This window comes from Microcebus murinus, chromosome X, assembly GCF_040939455.1.
Source record: "Microcebus murinus isolate Inina chromosome X, M.murinus_Inina_mat1.0, whole genome shotgun sequence".
NCBI lineage: Eukaryota > Metazoa > Chordata > Mammalia > Primates > Cheirogaleidae > Microcebus > Microcebus murinus.
Window position 1 is genome coordinate 42,972,845 of NC_134136.1, and position 24,022 is coordinate 42,996,866.

The following is a 24,022-nucleotide window of genomic DNA, read 5'->3' on the forward strand; positions in this document are numbered from 1 at the left end:
CCATTTGGAATAAGAGCCTTCCCAGTGCCCTGAGCCTGGCCTCACTAGGGTCCCTGTTACCTGCCTTCCTGACCAAAAGGGAAGTGTTCACCTGAAGTCCCTCTATAAACGCACTGGAATGTACGCAATCCCGACCTACCCATAGGCCACTGGGGGCTGGGTGAGGGCCAGATGCACACTGGGCACAGGGTGGCTCCAACTCTAGCTCCTGCCACCAGGAAACACTCTGATGTGGGCAATTTCCCTGGTCAGTCCGAGGCCACCTTGAAAATCAGGACCAGGGGAACCAGTGTCCCAGAGTTACCTGGCGGGGAGCAATGAGGCAGGACACACTCTAAGCCCTGGACAGAGGGCCCTTCTCACTATGGCAGTCTGAGGTGGTTCAGGCATGGCTAGGACAGAGAGGAACAGAGCCAGGTACCATCCCTAAGATACCCGTTCTCCTCCTGCCAGCTCTAGGTCCATCTCCAGATAGCTCCTACCTGTATGCCGGCTGTGATAAACACATAGAGGTGTGTGTGCTTCTGCGGACTTGCATATGTTAGGCTGGCCATGGACAAGGAAAAGGCAAGGAAGAATTTTTGCATTTATTTCCCCATAAATGGGTGTGTATTCTATTAGATATCTAACTGTTACTGTGTCAGGACTGATTAAAAAGGGGAATACGCCAAACACATGCAAAAAACGCAAACTGCCCAGGAAGACTTCTCTCAAGTGGCCTTCGCCACATCTACCTCTTACCTTTAGCTGTGTATCTGCAGGTGGCCCTGTCCTTCATCCAGTTTGGACACTGTGTTGGCTCCAATGACACTTATTCCCTTGATGCTACAAATAAAAAGGGGGACATGGAATCGGTACAGACAATTCTGTAGGGTCATCTTTGAATTCTACAGAAATTACAGAGTAAAAGTCAACCCTACTCATTTCAAGGCAATTGCATGAAGTCATCTGGGGCTGTAATAAAGCAGCAGCTCTCCTGGAACTGTATATCTTGAAATAAGGGAGACTTTACCCTTGGCTTTCTGTTCATTGACAACTACAACCAGCCTACATTGGGCGTCTATCCTCACACGACTTCTCTGCTGGTGTCTGTACTGAGACTATGGAGAAGTATAGGTCAAAATAGGCAATTGAGGCTGTTTCCTAACCTCATATTAATGGAGTAACACATCCTCGAAGGACTGGTAGCTCATCTGGCTAGAAAAGGAACAAGAAGCAGGTATCTGCAGTCTGGCTGCACACAGATCCACCACAATGACTTTCTAGGGATGACGGCAAATCATTCTTGGAGTCTGCTGCGTCTCATTGTACTCAGCAGCTGGTTTCTGGGAAGACACAGAGAAGACTCCATGTACCTCTCAGTCACACATCCTCACCTGGTCAGGAAATGGGACTTAACAGACAACAAGGTCAGATCTCTTTCAAATAAAAGATGGGAATGAGGAAAACAGAACCCAAGTGTCCAAAATGAATAGACATGGTAAGCAAACGATCCTGCTGCTATCACCCCAGGCAGTGGTTACAGGGGAAATAGAAAGGATCTGGCTGGATGTTGACTCTGCACACATGTGCAAAGGCCAAAGCACATGTGTTTTATTCCATAGCAGCCTGGTGGCGTTGGAGAGAAGTATGAAAGCAGACAAACTTCCACATTCATTCATATGCATAAGACACAAGATACAAACACACACCGGAGAAAATTGGCATCTACTTCTCGCTCTAGGGAGGGATGGTAACAAGAGTAGAAGACAAAGGCATAATTTGGACATTACATAATGGAAATGGTTGCATCTTTAACTGGGAGAAATCAATATCCAAAGTGGTATTCCCAAGGTTGTCATGGGGAGAAAGAATATAGAAAAGGAAAAGGGAAAAATATACACTTATTTAGTGAAGACAGTTTGTGTGTATGCACGCATGAATGATTGTGTGAATGAATGTGTGGGGTGAGTGGACAGCACAGCCACAATTCCATGTAGAGTTTGCCACGAGGGGCTGCAGAACCAAAGGCCCATATAGAGGCCTCCTACATGTGTAGAACCACTGGGTTCCCCACATGAGCCTTGGAACCCCAATCTGGGCTGCTCAATGGGGAGTGACTACCTGAATCCCTGTGGGTGACCCAGCGCTACGACCTTCTAGTGTTGTCCCCTCACATGGCCCCTGTCAATTCCTGCTGCTCCCACAGTGGCCTCCTGCTACTCCTTCTCTAGAATACTCCTAAGGCAGTTTGCTCCTGGATTGTGTTAGGCTTGGCTTCTTGCCGCTAGTCCTGGCTCCCTGAGGAAAGAATGCAGCTTAAGAGAGGAAACCTAGATACTCAGCCATTGTTCAACTATGAGTCTATACTCCCTTAAGGAGCATGCCACCTAATTAGGGGAACCTTATAATACCCACAGGTGTGACCAGAAAACTGAGTACCTCCTTATAGTAAATTCTGGCTCAAAGCTTATGAAGGGATGATGTATTGATTCATAAACCAATATATCTACACTTTTGGATGAACATTTTCACACATTTATATTCCACACCTAGAGCCTGAAAAAAAGAGACACCTTCTTCCACACACCTGAAAAGAATAAACCCCACTCTTAGGGCTTGAATCCCTTTTGAGCTTTATTTGGTGTTTTTTCACCTATAAAGGGTGGAGGGAGGGCCTGGGAGGACAAAATGTGGGCATTTCTGGAGCGACACTGCCACCAAGAGGAATCTTTTTGAGTATGGCTTCCAGCTAGTCTCTGTATACACTGACAGGAGGCCTCTGAGAGGAGGAAGGGTAAGTTTGGGGAAATGGGCGAATTCTGGGGCTGCACCTGCTGACCCCACTGGGAAACCCCTGGTTTTATGAGAGAGGAAGAGTCAGGCTGGGCTACCAAGGAGCCCTTGGCTGCCAGGCCTGCCAGGCTTCAGAGTCCCTGGAGTCCAGTCACTGACGGCCGCCATGTTTGGGAACCTGTGTGGGAAACTACCACAGGGAATTTAGTGTTGGATCTTTCCTGCCCGTACAGGGGAAACATTGTGGCATTAAGTGGGACACACTCCTGGCAGTCAGAGCTGCCAGGAAATCGGGACTTAAGGGTCCATCTAGAAAACCTAGGCCGACTCAAGTAAAGAGGAGGAGCCAGTGCAAGAATGTCATGGGCAGTCTCTTGTAGAAAGGATAGATATCCTCATTACAGGGTACTAGAACAAAATAAGAAATGCTAACACGGTGCATGGTCCCCTGAAGTTCTGGTTGATTCCTTTCGCTCCTGTCAGAGAAAGTCTGCATCACAGGCCCCACAGGATGGCATGCTATGCATCTTCTCCCATTGTACAAAGCGCAGCAGCATCCCCCAGGGTTCTACAAGTAAACATGGCCTCCGTTCTCTGGAGCTGGAGGACACGGGTCTGTATTGCTCATGCATTACAGTTGGGGGACATTCCAAACGTCCCCTGTTCCCTGACCTGCAGTGGCGTGACCGGGTTCTCGCCTAATTAAATATACCTGGGGTAACAAATGCGGAGCAGTATGTTCTTTGGGTCTGGCTTTCCCAGAGTACTGCCAGGGGTAATGGAGCACACAGAGTCTAATAAGGAAGACCTTCATCAACATAATACTAACCTATCACCTGGCTTCAGCAGTCATGATTACCTACTGCATCAGCCACCTGAGACCCCACCACTCGGAATACCCTAACCTAATAAAAGTGGAAGAAACCCAGTAGATGGGGCTCAGAATTTGGTGGCAAGGCTCCTCTGAGCCCCCTGGTGAATAAACTATGGTTCTCCAACTCTCCGTGTGCTCCTCGGTTTGTCCTCCCAACCAACCGCTGTAAGACTTATTGTAACAAGACCAACACACTCACAGATTTTGGTAGGGGTGTGATCACATCCTCTAGGTCCATACCCTGACCAGTTCATCAACAGAGAAATAGGTCAGTTGTCCCAAAGGCTCAGTGCATATGGATGGCCTGCACATGAATTCAGGAAACTAGTGAGTGCGAAGTACTGGAGACCCAGCAATAACTTTTAGAAATCATCCAGTAGGTATGAAAGAAAAGGAGTGCAGTTCTGGGCCTACTGTGTCCTTGGGCTAGCGTTGAAGAGGTAGCACAGATACAGGCAGGTGGGAACTGGCACAGAGTATGACCACGACAGTGGTTCTCCAGTAGCAGGCCATAGGTCATAAAGGTCCATGAGAAAGCCCTGTGTGCCCAGGAGTATTTCATATCATTTCTGGCCTTGGCAGGTCTGACTGATCTGGGTGACTGATCTGAGAAACTCAAGAACGAAGGGGATTGTAGATAGATAAACAGGGACAAAAAAATTAGGAAAGGAATGAGAGACCGTGACTGAAGCCAACACGATAACAATTACATGCGGTCACCAGACCTTGTTGATTGCAACCTTCCTGAGCAAGCACAAGGTTGAGACCCAGAGATATATAGGGTACCAGGAAACACAGGATGCTCCTGGTCATTGCCTGAGGCTCTCGTGAAATTTAGGTAAGGTAAATGAGGAAGAGACTCATGCAAATGCTCACTTGGCAATAAGACTTGGAACAGTAAGAATAGTTATCTGCAAGAATGCATTCAGTGACACCTTAGTGTGAGTATGACAACAGGCAACGAAGAAGAACACAAGCTTCTCATAGCCTTGAGGCCTTGTTCCCTAATACAGGCTCCTACTAGTCCCACCCAGACATGGCTGCCACCAGCTACGCAGCCCGGACTTCCTGTACAGGTCCGACAGGCGACTGGTCATCCACCCCGCCTGCTGCCTGTCCCTAGTGCTTCCACAGCCCAACCCGCCATGGCCCACTCTTCCCAAGGCCTCCTCATAGCTTTGATCTCTCTGCGGGGTCCCATCCCCTGTTCCTACTAGCCCCAGATTGCACTCCCAAGCCACTCCTTCCCAGGAAACCCCAGGCCTGCTTTCCCAGGAGCACCAAACAGTTTCCTCTGGATGGCACTGTTGCACCACAAATGCACGCCTGCCCTTCCCCCAGGTCCACTCCCTCCGCCTTTTGCTGAGGAAAAAACGCCAACGACTGTCCAATCTGGCTCCAAAATGGTGGACGGCACCCTCTTGGCAACTTTTGGAGGAGTCCTCTCCCCTGCCCCTGTCCAAATAGAAGAAAGGGTGACACTGGGACAGCAGGCATGAGCACAAGGACCTACTCGCTCTGCCAGCCAACTGTAGTTCAGGTATAGATAGGTCACATAGGAATGGAGACAGGTGCCACCCCTAAGGCACCTGTCCAGCCCCTGGGGGCCCCAGATCCATGTCAGGAGAGCTCCTAACAGGGTGCCTGCTGTTTAAAATACATAGAGCTGTGCATGCTTCTGCGGACTCCTGTGTGTCATGTCAGAGAAGGATAAGCCAGAATATTTGCAACTTCTTTCTTGGGAGTATATATTCTCATGGACAACTTACCAAACCGTGTCTAGGCTGAGCAGAAAACAGAACACTCCCAATATGTGTTCAAAAATCACACTGCCCAGGAACACTACTGTGTAAATAAGACACAGTAAATAGAAGGAACAGTGGACACCCCAGCTGCAGCTTCTGTGCTCATGACCCCACCTTGGTCCCCCAAAATCTGTGTGGTCTTCCCCATAGCAACCTGTTTTCTCCTGTCTGTCTCTTTCTCTCTCCCCACACCCATGTGCTCACTCCTCCTCCCTGTCATCCTCTCTCTCTCTCTCTCTGTCTCTGTGATGCCCTACTGTCACTGCCTATGTGTGTGCAAGCATGCAACTGCACACCTTCTGTTTTCTCCAGGACCACACATAAAGATACTGAGCCAAAGTCATGACAGATAAAATCGAAGGTATTAGTAATCATCCAAGCACGCAGAGAGGTGTCAGCAAAATTGCAAAAGAGCCCAAGACCCAATGCCAGCACCTCCATGGTGGATGCTGCTGCCTCAGTCATCGAAGCTACCCAGAAAACCCCATCCCTGATCCCCAAGGCCAAGACAGTGGGAGGTTATCCCCTTCGTCCTGGGAAAGTTGCCCACATACACCATGCAAACTGTGTTTTTATGGAAGTTTCTTCACAGTATGGGTGCACACAAGCATACAAGTGTACACATGTCCACCTCAGGGTCTTCTTGGATTCTGGAGGGAGGGAAGGACATGTCCGTTTTAGGTCCTTTGCAACGTTTTTCACTCCAAGGAAGATACCCTTCTCCCAAAAAGTCAGGCCTTGGAGGCCCAACACCACACTCTGCCTGCATTCGCTCCCTCCCTTGAGAAACATATCCCACCTGTGACCCCAGGAGGGTCTCCTGGGTCCCTTCCCACTCTTGAATTACACAAAGTGGAGTTCAGCAAAACCTGCTTGGAAAAGCACCTCTCTTTCATGAAAAATTGGTTATTCAACTTCTAGGAAGGAGAAGAAAACACAAGACAATGGCCAGAGCCTCTGCCTTTCTAGATGGCATCTTGCAAAGGGACATGTACTCCTAGCTCTACCCCTGGAATCCAAGTCCACCAAGCCTGATGCTGCCCATGGAGCCACATAAGGACATGGAGCGGAATGCAAGGGTGAAGGCACCAGGACATACCACCATTTGCCATGGCACCTGAGCCTGCCCTGCCTGTCCCTTCTGCTACACAGCAGTCTCTCTCTGGGCCAAAGCCAACGGCTCCGTCCTTCTGGAGGCACTTGGCTGCCTGCACTTTAGATTGTTTAGGTACATCCCTCCTCGCCAGTGGAAACTCAGAGTCTCCCTTGTTTAAAGTTTGTCACCGTAGACATTTTTCCACTCCTGATCTCAGAGTGAAGGTCCTGCTATGCTCAGAGCACACAAATGAGGGAGGGTCGGAGGCATAAAATACTGACAGAGGCGAGTGGCCTGGTTCCAAGGCAATTGCCCAATGATTTGGGAAATAGACATAACAGAAAATGGGAGCAGAGGTGTACTCTAGTGACAATCTGAGTGTGGGCCTTGTGGAGTGCCACCACGCCTGGCCACTGTGTCTTCTAACAAGGAGAAAGGAACATCTCAGCTCTGGCTACCACGGTTGGCAATGGCTGAAGATAACTAGGCACCCATGGTTCTTCACTAGGATACAGTGTGAACATGGAGCCATCTAGGCCATACTGTCCCTTGCTCCTAAGGGAAGTGGCACCAGGAAAGCTTTCCTGAGCCTTGGGTCTGGAGCTTCCAGCCCCAAGCCTCAGCTCCCCAGTGCAGGCTCCCACTAGTCCCGCCCAGAATTGGTCGCCACCGGGTTTCACAGCCAGACTTCCTGTATAGGCCTGCAAGGTGTCTGGCTGGAGCTGGAGCTTCCAGCCCCAAGCCTCAGCTCCCCAGTGCAGGCTCCCACTAGTCCCGCCCAGACATGGCCGCCACCGGGTTTCACAGCCAGACTTCCTGTATAGGCCTGCGAGGTGTCTGGCTGTCCACCTCGGCCTGCTGTCTGTCTCTGCTGCTTCCACGTCCCCACCTACCATGGGCCACCATTCCTTGAGGCCTCCAGAGAGCTCTGATATGTCCTGGGTCCCATTCCCTGTCCCTTCTGGACCCTGACTGCACTCCCAAGCCACTCCTCCCCAGGAAACCTCAGGCCTGGCTTCCCGGGAACACAAAACATGTTCCTCTGGATGGCACTGTAGCACCACAAATGCCCGCCTGCCCTTCCCCCAGGTCCACTCCCTCCACCCTTGGCTGAGGAAAAAACGCCAACCACTGTCCAAGCTGTCTCCAACATGGCAGATGGCATCCTCACGCCCATGGGGAGGAGGAGCTGTCCCACTGCCCTGACCCTGGCCTCACTAGGGTCCCCTTCACCTGCCTTCCTGACCAAAAGGGATGGGTTCACCTGCAGTCCCCCTAGCAAGGCATGGGAACCAACACAAACCCCACCTACACTGTGACCACTGGGGACTGCTTGAGCCCTCAGGGACAAGATCTAGACTGGGCACAGGGTTTAATGCACCCCAGCCTTTGCCAGCCAGGAAACATTCAGACGTGGGCACTTGCACAGGTCAGTCCCAGGCCAACTTTTAGGACCAGGTCGAGTGTGACCAGTGTCCCAAAGTTACCTGGCGGGGAACAAGGAGGCAGGACACACTCTAAGCCCTGGACAGAGGTCCGTTCTCATTCTGGAAGCGCGAGGTGGTTCAGGCATGGCTAAGTAAGACAGGAACAGCCAGGATCGACACTCAAGACACCCATTCTCCTCCTGTCAACCCTAGGTCCATTTGTAGACAGCTCCTATCTGAAGACCTGCTGTGAAAAACACATAGAGGTGTGTGTGCTTCTGTGGATGTGCTAATGTTTATCAGATATGGACAAGAATAAGGCACAATGATTACATTTTCTTCCCCCAAAATGGGTGCATATTCTAATAGATATCTAACTGCTACTATTTCAGGACTGATTAAAAAGGGGAATACCCCAAACACATGCAAAAATGCAATCTGCCCAGGAAGACTTCTCTGAAGTGGTCTTGGCCACATTTCCCCCTTTCCTTTAGCTGTATATATGCAGCTGTGACCAACCAGCCTTCATCCTGGTAGGACACTGTGTAGACTGCAATCCCACTCATCTCCATGAGGCTACAAAAAAGAAGGGGGTCATGGAATTGGTAAAGACAATTCTCTAGGGTCTCTTTGACTTCTACAGAAATTACAGAGTAAAAATCAACCTACTCATTTCTAGGCAATTACATGAAATTATTTGAGGCTGTCATAAAGAAGCAGCTCTCCGGGAGACATGTACGTTGAAAAACGGGATAATTTACTCTTGGCTTTCTGCTCACTGACAACTACAACCAGCCCACCTTGGGCGTCTGTATTCATACAACTTCTCTCCTGGTATCTGTACTGTATGACTATGGAAAAGTGTATGTCAAAATATCCAAGTGAAGCTGTTTGCTCCTCCTCATTCTAATGGAATAAAACATGCTCGAAGGACTGGTAACTCATCTGGCTAGAAAAGGAACGGGAAGCAGGTATCTGCAGTCTGGCTGCACACAGATCCACCACAATGAATTTCTGGGGATGACGGCAAATCATTCTTGGGCGGGGGTGGGGCAGCTTCATCTCAATGTATTCAGCAGCTGGTTTAAGGGTGGATATAGACTCTACTCCATGTACCTGTCAGTCACACATCCTCACCCTGTCAGAACTGGGACTTAATACCCAGACAACAAGGTCTGATCTCTTTCAAAGAAAAGAAGATGGGAAGGAGGACAACAGAAACCAAGTGTCCAAAATGAAGAGACATGGTAAACAAATGATCCTGTTGCTATCACCCCAGGCAGTTGTAACAGGGGAAATGGAAAGGATCTGGCTGGATGTTGACTCTGCACACATGTGCAAAGGCCAAGGGACGTGTGTTTTATTCCATATCAGCCTGGTAGGGTCAGAGAGAAGGCTGAAAGCAGACAAACTTCCACATTGTCATTCATATGCACAAGATATGAGATGCAATCACACAGGAAAAAATTGGCATCTATTTCTCAGTTTAGGGAGGGATGGTAACAGGGGTAGAAGACAAAAGGCACAATTAGGGATTGGACATCACACAGTGGAAAGGACTATCTCTTTAACTGAAAAAAACTTCTATCCCTATTGGTATTACCAACGTTGTCATGGGAGAAAGAATATCGAAAATAAAAGGTAAATATGTACACATATATAGGGAGGAGAGCTTGCGTGTGTGTGGAAGCATGAATGATTACATGCAAGAATGTGTGGGGTGGGTGGACAGCACAGCCACACTTCCATGTAGAGTTTGTGACGAGGGGCTGCACAACCAAAGGCCCTTTCCAAAGTCACCTACCTGTGTAAAACCGCTGGGTTCTCCTCCTGAGCCTTGGAACCCCAAGCTGGGCTACTCAATGGGGAGTGACTACTTGAGTCCCTGTGGGTGACCCAAGGCTAATCCTTCCAGATTTGTCAAGTCACATGGCTCCTGTCAATTCCTGCTGCTCCCACAATGGCCTTTTCTACACTGCTCCTAATGCCTTAGGAGCATTAGGAGTTTGTTCCTGGAATGTGCTTTGATTGATGGCTCCTTGGGGCTAACCCTGGCTCCCTAAGGACAGACTACAGGTAATGACTGCAGCATAAGAGGGGAAATCCAGATACTCAGCCCATGTCAGGCTGTGAGTCGACTTTCACTCAGGAGGAACCTTATAACACCCACAGGTGTGACCAGAAAACTGGGTACCTCATTATAGTAAATTCTGGCTCAAAGCTTATGAGGATATGACATATTGACGGATAAATCGATACATCTACACCTTTGGTTGAACAGTTTTACACAGATATTTATATTCACACCAATAGCCTGAAAAAAAACGCACCTTTTTCCACATACCTGAAAAGAATAAACCCCCCTCTTAGGGCTTGAATCTCTTGTAAGCATTCTTTGGCGTTTTTTCACCTATAAAAGGTGGAGGGAGAGGCCTGGGAGGACAAATTGTTGGCATTTCTAGAGCGACAGTGCCACCTAGCAGACCCTTTTTGAGTATGGCTTCCAGGTAGTCTTTTGTGTACACTGAGGGGAGGCCTCTGAGAGGAAGAAGCCTGTTTTGGGAAATGGCGAATTCTAGTGCTGCACCTGCGGACCCCACTGGGAGAACCCGGGTTTAGTGAGAGAGAGAGGAGTCAGGCTTGGCTACCAAGGAGCCCAGGGCTGTCTGGCCTGCCAGGCTGGGGAGTCCCTGTAGACCAGTCCTCTGCAGCTGCCATGTTGGGAACCTGGAGCTGAAACTACCACAGAGGATTTTGCACTGGTCCTTCCTGGTGGTACAGGGGCAACATTGAGGCATTAAGAGGGACACTTTCTGGGCAGTCGAGGCCACTGGGAAATCCGAACTTAATAGTCCATCTGGAAAACTTAGGCCCCAGCCGAGTAATGAGGAGGAGCCAGCGCCAGAATGTCATGGGCAGTCTCTTGTAGAAAGGATAAATATCCTCATTCCTGGGTACTAGAACAATACAAGAAAAGGTAACACCGTGCACAGACTCCCAAGTTCTGGGTGATTCCTTACACTGCTGTCAGAGAAATTCTACGTCACAGGCCACACAGGATGGCATGCTATGCATCTTGTCCCATTGCACAGAGTCCAGCGGTATCCACAAGTCAACATGGCCTCCCGCCTCTGGAGGGGGGGACAGGGGTCTGTAATGTTCCTGCATTACAGTTGGGGAACATTCCAAATGTCCCCTGTTCCCTGGCCTCCAGTGTCTTGACCCGGTTACTCAACTCCATAAATACACCTGGGGTCACACGTACAGAGCAGTATGTTTTCTGGGTCTGGCTTTCCCAGAGCACTGCCCGGGTTAATGGAGCACACAGAGGCTGACAAGGAAGACCCTCATCAACCTAACACTAACCTATCACCTGGCTTCAGCAGTCATGCTTACCTATTGCATCAGCCACCTGAGACCCCACCCCATGGACCACCCTAACCTAATAAAAGTGGAAGAAACCCAGTAGATGGGGCTCAGAATTTGGTGGCAAGTTCTCTTGAGGCCAATGGCAAACAAACCTTGATTCTCCAACTCTCCGTGTGCCACTCGGTTTGCCCTCACAACCAACCGCTGTAAGACTTGTTGTAATAAGACCAACACACTTATAGTTTTTGGTGGGGGTGTGATCAGAGCCCCTAGTTCCACGCCCTGACCAGTTCATTAACAGAGAAATAGGTCAATTGTCCCAAAGGCTCAGCGCATATGGACGGCCTGCGCATGAATTCAGGAAACTAATGAATGCGAAATACTGGAGTCCAAGCAATAATTTTTAGAAACCATCCAGTAGGTATGAAAAAAAAAGTGCATTCCTGAGCCTATCATATCCTTGGGCTAGCATTAAACAGGTAGCACAGATATGGGCAGGGGTAACTGGCAGAGTATGACCCGTAACAGCGGTTCTCCAGTAGCAGGCCATAGGTCATAAAGTTCTGTGAGAAAGCCCTGTGTGCCCAGGAGTATTTCACATCATTTCTGCCCTTGGCAGGTCTGACTGATGGGGGAGGGGAATCTAAGAAACTCAACAAGGAAGGGGACTGTGGAGAGAGCAACAGGGAGGAAAAATGTGGAAAGGAGGGGAAGACCTTGACTGAACCCAACAGTGATGACATTTACATAGTGTTATCAGACTTTGTTGATTGCAAACTCCCTGAGCAAGCACAAAGTTAGACCTAGAGATATAGAGGAAACCAGGAAATAAGGGATGCTCCTGGCCATTGCCTTGAGGCTGTCCTGAATTTTAGGCAAGGTAAATGAGGAAGGAGAAGTCTGCAGAGGCTGAGGCAATTGCGCCCTTGGCAATGAGACTTGGAACCATAATAATAGTCCTCTGCAAGAATCCCCTCACTGACACCTTGGCGTGAGTATGACACCAGGAAGAGGAGAAGAAGACAAACTTCCCATAGACTTGAGGCCTCATTCCCCAATACGTGCTTCCATTAGTCCCACTCAGACATGGCCACCACCAGGCTCCACAGCCAGGACTTCCTGTACAGACCAGCCAGGTGACTGGCTGTCCACCTCGGCCCACCGCATGTCCCTGGTGATTCCACAGCTGGACCCGACACAGGCAACCCTTCCCCAGGCTTCCAGAGAGCTCTGATCTGTCTGTGGTCCAGTCCCCTGTCCCTGCTGGACCCCGACTGCACTCCCAAATGCCATTTGTTGTATCACAAATGCCACTTACCCTTCCCCCAGGTCCATTCCCTCCACCCTTGGCTGAGGAAAAAACGCCAACCACTGTCCAATCTGGCTCCAACATGGCGGACAGCACTCTCTCACCCATGTGGAGGAGGAGCTGTCCCACTGCCCTGAGCCTGGCCTCACTAGGGTCCCCTTCACTTGCCTTTCTGACCAAAAGGGAAGAGTTTACCTGCAGTCCCCCTAGCTACGCATTGGAATCTACTCAATCACAACCTACACCGTGACCACTGGGGTTTCTCGAGATTCCAAGGACAAGATCCAGACAGGGCATAGGATTGGACCCAACTCCACCCCTTGCAAGCTAGGAAACATTCTGACGTGGGCACTCTCACAGGTCAGTCCAAGGCCATCTTGACCAACAGGTCGAAGGTGACCAGTGTCCCAGATTTACATGGTGGGCAGCAAGAAGTCAAGACATACTGTGAGCCCTGGACAGAAGACCCTTCTCACTCTAGTAGCCCAGGGAGGTACAGGCATGGCTAGGACAGACAGGTCCAGAGCCAGGTGCCACCCCAAGACACCCATTCTCCTTGTGCTACCCCTAGGTCCATCTTCAGACAGCTCCTACCTAGAGGCTTGCCATGCAAAGCACATACAGGTGTCCATGCTTTTGCGGACTTCGCTATATAAGGCCAGATATGGACAAGGACAAGGACAAGGAAGAATTGTTTACATTTTCTTCACCAGAAATGGGTGCATATTCTAACAGATATCTCACTGTTACTTTGTCAGGTCTGATTATAAAGGGGAATACCACAAACTCATGGAAAAATACAAACTGCCTGGGAACACTTCTCTGAAGTGGCCATGGGCCATGTCTCCCCCTTACCTTTAGATCTGTATCTGCAGGTAGCCCCGTCCTTCTTTCTGGTTGGACAATGTGTTGACTACAATCCCACTCATCTCCTTGATGCTACAAAAAGGAAACTGGTCACAGAATCGGTAAAGACAATTCTGTTGGGTCATCTTTGACTTCTACAGAAATTCCAGAGTAAAAATCAACTCAACTCATTTATAGGCAATTGCATGAAGTTGTTTCGGGATGTAACCAAGAAGCAGTTCTCCGGAAACTATACATCTTGAAATAAGGGAGAATTTACCCTTGGCTTTCTATTCAGTGACAGCTACAACCAGCCTACCTTGGGCGTCTATCCTTACACAACTTCTCTCCTGGTATCTGTACTCTGAGACTATGGAGAAGTGTATGTCAAAATATCCAACTGAGGCTGCTTCCTCAACCTCATATCAATAGAGTAACAGACCCATGAAGAACCTATAGCTCATCTGGCTAGAAAAGGAACGGGAAGCAGGTATCTGCAGTCTAGCTGCACACAGATCCACCATAATGACTTTCTAGACACAAGGGCAAATCATTCTTGGGGGCGGCTGCGTCTCAATGTACTCAGCAGCTGGATTGAGGGTGGACACAGACAACACTCCATGTACCTGTCAGTCACACATGCTCACCCTGTCAGCACTGGGACTTAATACACAGAAACAAGGTCAGATCTCTTTCAAAGAAAAGAAGATGGGAAGGAGGAAAGCAAAGACCAAGTGTCCAAATGAAGAGACATGGTAAACAAATGATCCTGCTGCTATCACCCCAGGCAGCGGTTACAGGGGAAATGGAAAGGATCTGGCTGGATGTTGACTCTGCACACGTGTGCAAAGGCCAAGGGATGTGTGTTTTGTTCCATATCAGCCTGGCAAGGTCAGAGAAGAGGCCGAAAGCAGACAAACTTCCACATTTTCATTTGTATGTACAAGATAGCAGAAGCAAACACAGAGGAGGAAATTGACATCTACTTCTCACTTTAGGGAGGGATGGTAAGAGGGGTAGAAGAGAAAGGCACAATTTGGGATTGTACATCACACAATGGAAAGGGCTGTCTCTTTAACTGGGAGAAATTTCTAATCAAAGGGTATTCCCACGGTTGTCATGGGGGAAAGAATATCGAAAAGGAAGGGAAAAATGTATACATTGTGGACAGAAAAATCCAAACTATAAAATGTTTGAAAGAAGTTTATTCGGACCCAAATTTTAGTACCTTGATCTGGAGCAACTTCCAAGAATCCTTGAGCAAGAGGACTCACTGTGGCTAGGTTACAGTTTAGTTTTATCATAAATCAATATGTGGGAGGTATACATTGGCTTGACCCAAAAATGTGGGACCTCTCTGGGGGGGGGGCTACAGGTTTTAGGTGTGATTAAAGATTCTTTGGTTTGTAATTGGTTAAAGACATGAAGCTTTGTCTAAAGGCTTGGAATGTTTTAACATAAGGAGCTGTTGTCAGAGATAAGCCACTGGACATAGATTTGTTCAGTAAATTGAGGACCTGCAGGTTTGTCTTGCATACACTTAGTCCTGTTAATGGGTTACAAAGGATGTCCCCAAGACTGGAGGGGGGGCATGATGAGACATATCTGACCTCCCTCTTTCTGGCAGACAATTTTGTTTTAGGATATTCCTTTGGCCAACAGGGGGTCCACTTAGTTAGCTAGTGGGAGTGGTGAGCCTTAAGTTTTATTTTAGTTCACACTAGGAACTCCAATCTGGGATACTCAATGGGGAGTGTCTACCTGAGTCCCTGTAGGTGACGCAGGGCTATGACCTTCTAGTCTTGTCCCCTCACATGGCCCCTGTCAATTCCTGCTGCTCCCACAATACCCTACTGCTACTCCTTCTGTGGACTGCTCCTAAGGCAGTTTGCTCCTGGAATGTGCTTCCCTTGGTTGGCTCCTAGGGGCTAGTAGCCCTGACTCCCAAATGACAGAATGCAGGTAATGACTGCAGCTTAAGAGGGGAAATCCAGATACTCAGTCCATGTCAAGCTATGAGTCAATATTCACTTAGGAGCAACCCGCCTACTCAAGAGGACCCTTATAATATCCACAGGTGTGACCAGAAAACTGACTACCTCATTATAGTAAATTCTGGCTCAAAGCTTATGAGGGGATGATATATCGATGGATAAATCGGTACATATACACTTTTGGATGAACATTTTCACACAGACATTTATATTCCACAACTAGAGCCTCAGAAAAAGACAGACTTTTCCCTCAGCACCTGAAAAGAATAAACCCCACTCTTAGGGCTTGAATCCCTTTTGAGCATTCTTTGGTGTTTTTTCACCTATAAAGGGTGGAGGGAGAGGCCTGGGAGGCCAAATTGTTGGCATTTCTGGAGCGACAGTGCCCCCAAGCGGATTCTTTTTAGTCTCTGTGTATACTGAGGGGAGGCCTCAGAGAGGAGGAAGCATAAGTTTTGGGAAATGGGCAAATTCTGGGGCTGCACCTGATGTCCCCACAGGGTGACTCTGGGTTTAATGAGAAAGAGAGGGAGTCAGTTTGGGCTACCAAGGAGCCATTGGCTGATAGACCAGCCAGGCTCCGGCTCCGAAGTCCCTAGAGTCCAGTCATCCACGGCCGCCATGTTTGGCAACATGGAACTGAAACTATCACAGGGGATTTGCCTCTGGATCTTTCCTGCTAGTGCTGGGGCAACATTGGGGTATTAAGTGGGACACTTTCCTGGCAGTCAAGGCCACTGGGAATTCCGGACCTAAGGGTCCATCTGGAAAACCTAGGCCCAGCCCAGTAAAGAGGAGGAGCCAGCGCCAGAATGTCATGGGCAGTCTCTTGTAGAAAGGATAAATATCCTGATTACTAGATACTAGAACAAAAGAAGAAATCTGTTGGGGATCCACAAGTCAATGTGGCCACTGTTCTCTGGTGCTGGGGGACACGGGTCTGTATTGCTCATGCATTACAGTTGGGGAACATTCCAAATGTCCCCTGTTCCCTGGCCTCAAGTGGTATGATTTGGGAACTTGCCTCCGGAAATATACCTGGGGTCACACATATGGAGGAGTATGTTCTCTGGGTCTGGCTTTCCCAGAGCACTGCTCCAGGTAATGAAGCACACGGACACTGATAAGGAAGACCCTCATCAACCTCATACCAACTTATTACCTGGCATCTGCATTCATGCTTACCTATTGCATCAGCCACCTGAGACCCCACCCCATGGACCACCCTAACCTAATGAAAGTGGAAGAAACTCGGTAGATGAGGCTGAGATTTGGTGGCAAGTCCACTCTGTGCCCACTGGCGAATAAACTATGGTTCTCCAGTCTCCGTGTGCTGCTTGGTTTGTCCTCCCAACCACCCACTGTAACCCTTGCTGTAACAAGACCGACACATTCACAGTTTTAGGTGGGGGTGTGATCACATCCTCTAGGTCCTTACCCTGACCAGTTCATCAACAGAGAAATGGGTCAGTTGTCCCAAAGGCTCAGCGCATATGGATGCCCTGAGCATGAATTCAGGAAACTGATGAGTATGAAGTACTGGAGCCCCAGCAATAACTTTTAGAAATCATCCAGTAGGTATGAAAGAAAAGGAGTGCAGCCCTAGGCCTACCATATCCTTGGGCTACCGTTGAATAAGTAACATGAATGCAGGCAGGTGGGAACTGGCACAGAGTATGACCACGACAGTGGTTCTCCAGTAGCAGGCCATAGGTCGTAAAGGTCCATGGAAAGCCCTGTGTGCCCAAGAATTTCACATCATTTCTGGCCCTGGCAGGTCTGACTGATGTTGGTGAATCTAAGAAACTCAAGAAGGAAGGGTACTGTGGATAGAGCAAAAGGGAGAAAAAACTGGGAAATGAGGGGGAGACCGTGATTGAAACCAACAGTGATGATAGTTACAGAGCATCACCAGACCTTTTTGATTGCAAACTCCCTGAGCAAGCACAAGGTTGAGACCAAGAGATATAGAGGGAACCAGGAACAAGGGGATGCTCCTGGCCATTGCCTTGAGGCTGTAGTGAATTTTAGGCAAGGTAAATGAGGAAGGACATGTCTGCAAAGGCTCAGCCTATTGCTCACTTGGCAATGAGACTTGGAACAGTAATAACAGTCCTCTGCAAGAATGTACTCACTGACACCTTGGCGTGAGTATGACAACAGGAAGAGGAACAGAAGTCAAACTGCCCATGGCATTGAGGCCTCGTTCTCTAATCCAGGCTCCCACTAGTCCCGCCCAGATATGGCTGCCATTAGGCACCACATGCCAGACTTCCTGTACAGGCCCACCAGGCAGCTGGATATCCACCTCAGCCTGCTGCCTGTCCCTGGTGCTTCTAGGGTTCGAACCGCACAAGCCACCCTTCCCTCCGAGGCCTCCAGAGAGCTCTGACCTGTCCGGGGTCCAGTCCCCTGTCCCTGATAGACCCTGACTCCACTCACAAGCCACTCCTCCCCAGGAAACCTCAGCCCTGGCTTCATAGGAAAAACAAACATGTTCCTCTGGATGGCACTGTTGCACCACAAATGCCTGCCTGCCCTTCCCCCAGGTCCACTCCCTCCGCCCTTGGCTGAGGAAAAAACGCCAACCACTGTCCAATCTGGCTCCAATATGGCAGATAGCACCATCTTGGCAACTTTTTGGAGGAGCTATCTCACCTGCCCCTGTCCTAACAGTCAGAAGAAAGTGTAACACTGGGACAGTTGGCATGACCACCAGGCCCCACTTGCTCTGCAAGCCCACCATGGTTCAGACATAGCTAGGTCAGATAGGCCTGGATCCAGGTGTCACCCCTAAGGCACCTGTCCTCCTCTTGGTTTTGTTCCTGGGATCCTCTGATACTTTCAGGAGAGCTCCTAAGGAGAGTGGGGGGAGGGGGGGTTGCTGTGAAAAACACATAGAGGAGTTTACGCTTCTGTGGAATTGTGTGTGTTAGGCTGGACAAGGGCAAGGATAATGTAGAAGTGTTTGTATCTTCTTCCCCCTAAATAGTTGTACATCCTCGTGGCATCTTACGGTTCCTGTATCATGGCTGATCAAAAAGAGGAATACAGGCCAGGCACAGTGGCTGACGCCTGTAATCCTAGCACTCTGGGAGGCTGAGGCGGGCGGATTGCTCGAGTTCAGGAGTTCAAAACCAGCCTGAGCAAGAGCGAGACCCGTCTCTACTATAAATGGAAAGAAATTAATTGGCCAACTAAAAATATATACAAAAAATTAGCCGGGCATGGTGGCACATACCTGTAGTCCCAGCTACTCGGGAGGCTGAGGCAGGAGGATTGCTTGAGCCCAGGAGTTTGAGGTTGTTGTGAGCTAGGCTGACGCCACGGCACTCACTCTAGCCTGGCCAAGAAATCGAGAGTGTATCTCAAAAAAAACAAAAACAAAAACAAAAACAAAAACAAAAAAAACCAAAAACAATAAAAGAAAAAAAAGAGGAATACTCCCAACATACGTGCAGATAACACATGGCCCAGGGACACTACTCTGTACACAATTCACAGTAAACAGAGGGGACACAGGACACCCGAGCTACTGTCTCCCTGCCCACCTCCAGAACTTCACACCAGAAACTTCTGTGCAAGATTCCTACAACAAGGTGTTTTTTGACTCCTTTCTCTGCCTTTCCCCACCTCCTAACTCCTTCCTTGTCTCCCTGTCTCTCCCCAACCCATCCTTTTTATTTCTCTCTCTCCTATCGTGAATATTCACTGTTTTTCTCTTTTGTGTCCAGCACTCTCACTGTGTATGCGTGGTGTGTGTGTGTGTGTGTGTGAGCATGTATGTTTGCTTCCTGATCCTCCACAGCCAACATCAAGATATTACTACAAAACCATGAGAGATGCAACTGAAGGGATTAGAAATCACTCAAGTAGACCGAGAGGCCTTAAGACAAATGCAAAGGAGTCCAAACCCTATGCAACTACCTCTACAGATAGATGCTGCTGCCTCGGCCACCACTGCCACCCTGAAAAGCCCCTCCCTGATCCTCAAAGCCCAGGCCAGGCAAGTCAAAGCTGGACCTTATCCTCTTTATCCTGGGAAAGTCGGCCCATGCACAGCTACCAAACTGGGCTTAGACGGAAGATAACTGTGAGATTTCATCGAAGTCTGTGTGCACGCTGGCATAGATGGGCACATAAATCCATGTGGCTATCTCTCTGCATTCAGATAGGAGGGAGGGACAACTCTCCTTAGGGGCCTTTTCTCCTTTTCTCACTCCAAGGAAGACACCTTATTCCCAAGGGGTCAGTCCTCAGAGGCCCATAACCTCACTCTGCCTGCATTTGTTTCCCTTTCTCCAGTAACATCCCACCTGTGACCTCTAAAGAATCCCATCCTTCCCTTCCTTCCCCTGAATTCTATAAAGAGGGGCTAAGGGACATACACCTCTCTTCCCCTGGCATACTGATACTCAATGTTCTCAGCCACATTACAATCACGCCCCAGTGGCCCAGGCCTCTGCCTTTCCAGATAGTTTCTTGCAAAGGGTCATGTCTTCAATGCTCCAACCTCACAAGCCAACTTTAACCTTGTGTCATTCTGCCAGTGGGGCCCACCTGACACCACAGAGAGGGACCAGAGGGTGAAGGAGCCAGTGCCCACTGCCACTTGCTATGTTGATTGAGCCTGCCTGAGCTGTCCCTTCTGCCAAGCAGCACTTACTCCCTGGGCCAAACCCAAGGGCTCCATCGTTCTGGATGCTCTTGGCTTCGCCCGCTACAGCAGGCCTAACAAGTACACCCTTCCTTTCCAGAGTATCCCTTTTCCAAACCTTCCCCCAACACCCAACTGTCTGCTCCTAATGACACAGCACAGGTCCCTGCACCCACACAGCACAGATGTAGGGGCAGAGCAAGGCCCCAAGCCACAAGTGACTGCCATGGAGATGGGCCCGAGGTAAAGACAATTCACTGATCATTTGATACATGTACACAAAAGAGAAGGGAAGCAGGGACACACCCTATGTTACATTGGTTGGGCTGGGATTTGTATAAGTCGCTTCAATGGCCAGTCTAGCTGCTGATCCCACGGGCTGTCACATGCACCAGCAAGGCCAGTCTCCTTCCCTAGGACAGAAGAACATCTCATCCCAGGCCACCACAGACGCCAAAGGGCCCTGAAACACAAGGTCTGGGAGTGGTCTCTCACTGGAGTATACTGTAAAAAAAGAGCCACCTACGTCATCCTGCCCCATACTCCTAAGGGAAGGGGCACCAGGCAAGCTGCCCACAGCCCTGGTCCCGAGCTTACAGCCCCAATCCCCTGATCCCCCCTGCAGGTTCCCGCTAGTCCTGCTCAGACATGGCCGCCACCAGGCTCCGCAGCCAGACTTCCTGTACAGGCCCGCCAGGCGGCTGGCTGTCCACCTCGACCTGCTGCTCAACCCTGGTAATTTCACAACCCGAAGTACCAGGGGCCACCCTTGCCCAGGGCCTCCAGAGAGCTCTGATCCGTCTGGGGATCCGTCCCCTGTCCCTGCTGGACCCCGACTGCGCTCCCAAGCCACTCCTCCCAAGGAAACCCCAGGCCTGCCTTTGCAGGCACACCAAAAAAGTTCCTCTGGATGGCACTGTTGCACCACAAATGCCTGCCTGCCCTTCCCCCAGGTCCACTCCCTCCGCCCTTAGCTGAGGAAAAAACACCAACCACTATCCAACTGGGCTCCAACATGGCGGATGGCACCCTGTTGCCCAAGTGGAGGAGAAGCGAACCACTGCCCTGAATATGGCCTCACTTTGGTCTTCTTCACCTGCCTTCCTGACCAAAAGGGGAGAGTTCACCTGCAGTCCCCCTAGCAATGCTTAGGAACCAACCCATTACCAACCTACACTGTGACCACTAGAGGCTGCTTGAGCCCTGAGGGACAAGATCCAGAATGGGCACAACTTTGGACCCAACCCCAGCCTTTGCCAGCCAGGAAACATTCTGATGTGGGCACTCTCACAGGTCAGTCCGAGGCCACCTTGAAAATCAGGACTAGAGTGACCAGTGTCCCAGAGTTACCTGTGGGGTGCAAGGAGTCAGGACACACTCTAAGCCCTGGACAGAGGGCCCTTCTGACTATGGCAGATTGCGGTGGTTCAGGCATGGCTAGGACAGAGAGGAACAGAGCCAGGTACCACCCCAAGACACCCGTTTTCCTCCCACCAGCTCATGGTCCATCTCCAGACAGCTCCTACCTGGAGGCTTGCTGTGAAAAACACATAGAGGTGTGCGAGCTTCTGCGGATTTGCCTATGTTAGGCCGGACATGGACAAGGAAAAGGAAAAGGCAGAATTTTTACATTTTCTTCCCCAGAAATGGGTGCGTATTCTAATAGATGTCTAATTGTTACTGTGTCAGGCCTGATTCAAAAGGGGATTACCCGAGACCCACACAAAAATGCAAACTGCCCAGGAGCCCTCTCTGAAGCGGCCATAGGCCATGTCTCCCCCTTACCTTTAGCTGAGTACCTGCAGGGGGCCCCATCGTTCATTCTGGTTGGACACTGTGTTGACTCCAATCCCACTCATCCCCATGAGGCTACAAAAAAGAAGGGGGACATGGAATCAGTAAAGACAATTCTGTAGGGTCATCTTTGACTTTTACAGATATTACAGAGTAAAAATTAACCCTACTGATTTCTAGGCAATTGCATGAAGTCGTTTTGGGCTGTAATAAAGAAGCAGCTCTCCAGGAACTATATATCTTTTTTTTTTTTTTTTTAACTTTAAAGATCAGATTTATTTGGAGAAAACAAAAAACCCACAACCCAAAGGATGGGATTTTACATCTCAAGACATCTCCCAGGTATTAAGTCTACAGATTACAAATCATTTTCATAGAAGATATTTTTGTACAAATTTTACATGTATTCAGGAGCGGGACATAAATCAATCCCTGTTTCTGTTTTAATGAGGGTGGAGGGAGGCAAGGTTGGGGATTGGGAACACCAGCATTTTTGGATACAACTATTTGGAAGGAGAGTAGACATGAAGAGGGCAAATCCTAGCTTTTCATTATCTACAACCAATGGTTTCTTTAAAAAAAAAAACCCTTTCAAATTTGGGTATCTCTTTTAAAAACCCACTTCCTAGCTACTAGCCAATTCATGTCAATTATGTAAAGCTAATTCACTTGGTGTACCTTTTGTCCACTTGGTAAATTACTCCTTATGGCCACTGCTGCAGCACACATAAAACCCACACCTCTGCATGGCTGGACACAGTCTAACCTAGGACTGATGGGAAAGGGGCTTGCAAACAAGAGACCAAGGTGTCATTTCTGCAGGTACTAATATTATATTGCCCATGATAGGGAAGGATACCATCTACCCAGCTGACCTCTACAAAGTTGCACATAGAAGCAGGCAAGTTTAGCTACTGTGCTGCAAGAGAAACCAGGACCTTGACCTTGTTAACAGTACTCTCCATTACCATTTATTCTCTTAAGGGAAGCTTAAAAAAACAAAACAAAACAAATCACACACACATACACACACACACTCTAGGCCACATTATAAATCCAAGCACTGGTGTGGGATTTCAGTGGAGAGATAGAAATTTGGGGGTGGAAAACAAAACCCAATCGTGGTTATAAGAAAAGGCTCCCAATTTAACAGTCCCTATTTATCCACCTTTATTTACCACCCAAGATCATCAATTCTAGAGTATTCTAATCTGTAAAAGGGGTTAAAGCAGCAGGAGCAGGCATGGATGGAGGGAAGGAGAGTCAAAATACATCAAGGAACCCATTTGCTTGAGAAAAGCATTGATTCTTCCTTTCACAGCTCCCAGTGGCTGAGATATAAAATGCCCCAAATAGGTATGTGACTTAGAGACTGCTTTTTGGGAGGCAAGAGTACCATGAACTTAACACAATGACAAGAATCTAAATTTTTAAAGCTTCAAGGTTTCAACAGAATGTGGATATATTTGAACTTTCAAAAAGGACAGTGTTTAGAAAGGGCAAAACCAGGACACATAAGACTGGGAATTCCCAAGACCCCAAAGCGCTTCCTGCTCCAGGAAATAACCATTCATGTGTTTATTGGAGTTCACACTATTTTCCCCCTATAAGCTGGTGCAAAATGATGAGTTTACCCTTGGCTTTCTGTTCATTGACAACTACAACCAGCCTACCTTGGGCATCTATCCTCACACGACTTCTCTGCTGGTATCTGTACTGTGTGACTATGGAGAAGTATATGTCAAAATATGCAACTGAGGCTGTTTCCTCCACCTCATATTAATGGAGTAACAGACCCATGAAGGACCGTTAGCTCACCTGGCTAGAGAAGGAACAGGAAGCAGGTATCTGCAGTCTGGCTGCACACAGATCCACCACACTGACTTTCAAGGGATGAGGGCAAATCATTCTTAGGTGGGGGTGCGGGGGCTGCGTCTCAATGTACTCAGCAGCTGGTTTCAGGGTGGACACAGAGAGTACTCCACTTACCTGTCAGTCACACATCCTCACCCCGTCAGAACAGAGACTTAACCCAGACACAAGGGCAGATCTCTTTCAAAGAAAAGTAGATGATAA

General features: G+C 48.9%; 1 pseudogene; it reads right to left on the reverse strand.

Moving 5' to 3' along the window:
* Positions 1–24,022, reverse strand: part of LOC105862849 (tubulin polyglutamylase complex subunit 2 pseudogene) — a 153,699-nt pseudogene that overhangs the window by 83,160 nt on the left and 46,517 nt on the right.